Genomic DNA, 4,824 nt, shown 5'->3' on the forward strand with positions numbered 1-4,824 from the left:
CCACTGAAGTCAGCAGTGCGAATATTTCATCTTCAGAGGACAAGATGAGCCTGAGGTCCTAGATTCTTCACCACAGTGGACATTCGGTGGCTCTTGAATCAAAGAACATGAGCTAATGGTCTTACAGAAGCCTTGGGACTCGAGAGTGCCTTAAACATCAAATAAACATCTGTTCTCCATGAAATGACCAACTGTGGCTTCCAGAGTCTTCTCTTCAATTTCCAGCCCATAAAATGGGCAAATCCTTTCCAATCAGTAATCAGCAGAGTCATGAGCTAGCAAAGGCCAGAAGGACACCTCATTTTCGATCGTTAAAGAACCCGCTTAAGACACAATACTTTGGTAGGCAACTGAAGGGAGCTGGCTGTTTAATCAGAGACACCAGGATCCTCTCTCTGAAAAGCCACCAAGTCTTAGCCTCCAGGGCACATCCTCCCAGAATAAACTGGCTTCTTGAATAAATGCTTTGTCAGCCTGTTTAGAAGCACAAAGACCATGAGCCCGAATCTGGACCTGAGGCTCCATTAAGGATGCAGTCCTTAGGCTGAGGGGCCCCTTCCCAAATGCCTTTGCACTTCCCTTTCAGAAACAAAGGATTGGCGCTCAGAGAGGACAAAGGACCCCACTTAGTGGCAGAGCTGGGGCAAGGACCTAGGACCGGTGCAGGTGGGGCCTTTCCACGGTACCGCTCTACCTCCCTATTCAGAGTTGTCCAAATTGGTCCACAACAGCTCGAGAACATGGGTCACTGAAACCACTGTAGTATCCTCTCCTCTATGGTGAAGACGAATCTGGCTTTTGTCCCATCTCACATCCAGACACTCATTTACGTTCAAGTACATATTTATGATTATCTTCCTATGGGCTTCCTTCAGTCATGGCTAGCTAACCAAGTCTTAATTTTCCTTGGTAGTGAGTCAGTGTAAAGTCGGGTCTTTGGAAAGTATCTAACCCAAGAGCAAATGAAATGATTCAATGTGCCTAGTGTCAAGACTATGGCAGGAGAGGGACACACAAGTGAGGGTGCGGTGCACTTCTGGCAAAGAGAACAGGGCTGGCATGAGAGTGAGTCCGTGGAATGCTTTGTTTCTACAGAGCTGAATATATGCCTAGCCCCCAACTCAGTGATGGAAAGGGGAAGTACCAAAGGAGATCCAATTTGGAAATAGGAGGCCAGAAATCTGGGAAAGCACAAGCCCACCAACCTCACTGAAGAAAAGAAATGGGGTATAGAGGAGGCCTCCAGGGAGGCTGAACCCAAGGGTCTGGGGAGGGTGATTTGAGAAGGCAAATGCAGGTGCCCCAAAGTGAGGCCATCCTGGGTAGTGAAAAGAGTTCCTATGGAGACGAAATGGAAACTAAAGTCAATCCTCTTGTGACCTGAGAAGGGTGAGATTTGAGGGCAAACAGAGCTTAATAGAGGGCTCCCCAGCACAGCAGAGGGTGCGGCTGTCCATTCACATACCAACACTGTGGGTAATGCCATGTCTGAGTTGCTTGGGGTAGCACTGAGGTTGAGGAATGAGAGGAGCACTCCCAACTGTGCTGGAGCACAGGCCTACATGAGGGACAACTTGACCCACGGGTAAGAACATAAGACTCTTTTTTGGGCCCATCTGAGCAGGACCCACCAGCCAGGAGGAGCAGCTGGAAGAGACCAAAGTGGAAACTTGGGGGGGGGGGGTTGGCATTCAAGAGGGGGGCTACCAACTGAGCCTGGGCCAACCACCATCTTCTGGGAGGTACAGTCCCGCAGGAGCCCGCCTGACCCGGGTAGTCTTGGTGATAGCCAAGTTAGGACTAACCAGGACCTGGCCCTTGAGCAATCAAATTGGCCATCAACAGGCCTCCCCCAGCTGTAGGGGTGGGAGTGGACATAGGACCGTGACTTCTCAACCCATCCAGTGCCTAGCAACACGAAACAATGTGCCTGGCAGCAGATAAGCACCCTTTCTTGTAACATGAGCTTTATTTTTCTGTACTTTCTGAAAAGAGAGAAACTGGGGGCCCTACACACATCTACTCCCCCACACTTGGCCAGGCCCCACACCCCAGAGCAGTTGAGAACCAGCTTTGTGACATCACATGACCACTGTGACAAGCAGCCGGTTGCCCCACGACTGACACTCTAGAATTTTCAGGACAGTACATTTGGGGCATCCCTGCTGTGACCAAAGGCATTTCTGACCCCAGTGATCAGTGATAGGATCCCTGGTAGCAAATGCTTTTTGATGTAGAGCAGCTCCATGGCTAGTCAGAGTACTAATGAGATGGGCAAAGCCAGCCCGGCCCCATCAGACGATGGGCAGGTGGGTCCCGGGGAGGCTTGGGAGACCTTGGTCTCCCATGGGGACAGAGCCGCAAGCCACGATCCAAGTCTTCAAGACAACCCGCAACCACCAGACCAAGGCGCCACCAACGTGGAAGGAAACGTTCTTCTGGGACTGTCCTTCCCAAGAAAGCTTTGGAGAATAGTGGAGGAGGATTGCTTCACGTCGGTGCGCTGGAATGATGACGGAGACACCGTGATCATCCAGAAAGACCTCTTTCAGAGGGAAGTTCTGTGCCGAAGGGGCAACGAGAAAATCTTTGAATCAGACAGCCTGAAAAGCTTCACCCGCCTACTGAACCTACATGGATTCAGCAAAGTGCGCCCAGGCGACTCTTCAGTTTCCTATCCAGGAAATAACGTGATGGTAAAGTAGAACGTCCTCGTGTTTCTCGTGTTCTCTGTTACTCGAACATCTTCCCAGTAGACCAAGAACAATGATATGCTGAAAGGGTTTCATTTCAGGGCATAACTCTTTTTCACTTGAGACAGTACTTATGGAAAGACGAGAAAGTATAGATTTTCTTATGAAACTATAAGCCCCTTAGAGATAACCTGCAGGGATCACTAAAGACTCTGAGAGGCCAGTTAATATCAAATAGATGTATTTTCAACCCAAAGGACTAAAATAATTAATTTTGTTTCAGATCTACAGAAACGGGAACTTCCAGAGGGACCGGCCTTGGCTGGTCCAGAACATCAATACACAAGGAACCCAGATGACTCGCAGCTGGCCTGGGAGCGGTGGAACACCTCCAAAGAGACCCAAGAGGCAGACCCCGACAAGGTACTCCCTGAGGCTTCAGCAGAAAAGGGGTACCAAAGAAGCCGAGGAAAAGGCCCAGAGGAAACCCCCAAATTCTTGGGAACACAGTGCTACCCAGTTATCCGAGCACTTGCATCTGCAGCCCACCAGCAGTGCCATGGATATAGAATGTCCAAGTGAGGCAGGCGGCCCAAGTGGCGAGGGTCCATCTGGGCATGACATGCTTGTGCCCACGGCTACTGCCGGAACCGACGGCATGGAGGCTCTGCCCCCCAGGTCCCCAATTTACCCACGACGTGGTCCGGTGACGTCTTTGTACGACATCTGCTATTCCACCCTCATAGCTAGCTTGTCACTGGTGTCTCTACCCCCGTTACCTGAGGAAGAGCAGGAAGTCTCCGTACATTGCTATTGCTCACTCTGTGAGCAGCTTAAGGACAATGCAGGTCCCTAGTCGCAAGTGTCGGAAGACAATCGCCACTTTGTAACCACGAATCCATTGTGTGTTTTAAAAAACTGCAAAACTACATGGTAGTTAATAAACAAAGCAATGAGAATTGTGAGTCCGTGTTCTTTTGTTTCCACGCCACACACCTCATCAGATAAGCCCGAGACTAGAAATCCTGGCCTCAGGCAGGCTTTTGTCCCACTGTCCTCTTTCAGTTTCACACACTCTGTCAAGGACCTGGCTAGGGGGTCCTGAGGCAAGCCCAGGAAGATCTGGTCCCCTGAGCCTTGCCTGCCGGTCAGGAGACAGAACTGCAGGGCCCTGACCTTGGGGGAATGACCTGACATTAGTCATGCATCTTGAAACAGGAGGGTCTTTCCTCACAGGCCCCCCTATGTCCCCAGGCTTCTGATCAGCAGCTGAGCATCTCTAGCCCAAGTTCCAGGGGCCTTCCAGGGAGGCCTGCCTAAGACTCGGGCCACCCCATCTGCTAAGTGGCACGGGACGGAGGCAGCCTGCTTCAGTAGAGGGGCCATTACACATTGCTCACAGGGACGGGGAAGGCGCTGTCTGGAGGGACCTGCTGCTGGAGAGGCTGGGACGGGACTCCATGCAGATTCGGGCCTTGCTTTGGGAAGGGGAGAAACATGGCTGTGGACCGATCGCTGGCAAGTGGCAACACCCTGAGCACTGCTCAGACCCCTCCAAGTGTACCCCCAGGACCTTGCTCAGGAGTTTGGGGCTTGTTTTCTTTTAAACCTGTTGGGATGAGGCTGTGGTTTCTATAAGCACCGCATCTTCAAAGGGGCAGCAAGGGACCAAAGCAAGGATCTGTGTGGTATGGCCGTAGACATTTGACCCAGTGATCCCACTTCTAGGAATATATCCTAAGAGTCCCGAAACACTCATCAGAAAGAACTTATGCACCCCTATGTTCATAGCAGCACAATTTACAATAGCTAAGCTCTGGAAACAGCCCAAGTGCCCATCAGTAGGTGAGTGGATAAAAAGCTATGGGACAGTCACACCACGGAATACTGTGCAGCTGTAAAGAAGAGGGATCTCTTACCCTTTGGGACAGCATGAGGGGCCGAAAAGTATTATGCTGAGTGAAATAAGCCAGGCAGAGAAAGGCAAGTATCACATGATCTCACTTATATGTGGAATCTAATGAAGAAAATGAACTAACAAGCAAAATAGAAACAGAGTTATAGACACAGAGAACAGAGTGACAGCTGTCAGACGGCAGGGGAGTTGAGGGGCTGGATGAAAAAGGTGAAG

General features: G+C 50.7%; 1 pseudogene; it reads left to right on the top strand.

The window, feature by feature from the left end:
* The first annotated feature begins 2,246 nt into the window (after positions 1 to 2,246).
* LOC148090380 (heat shock transcription factor, X-linked member 3 pseudogene) lies at positions 2,247 to 3,549 on the top strand (annotated as a pseudogene).
* Positions 3,550 to 4,824: the final 1,275 nt, after the last annotated feature.

Source organism: Miniopterus natalensis, chromosome X, assembly GCF_054644295.1.
Source record: "Miniopterus natalensis isolate mMinNat1 chromosome X, mMinNat1.hap1, whole genome shotgun sequence".
Classification (NCBI taxonomy): Eukaryota; Metazoa; Chordata; class Mammalia; order Chiroptera; family Miniopteridae; genus Miniopterus; species Miniopterus natalensis.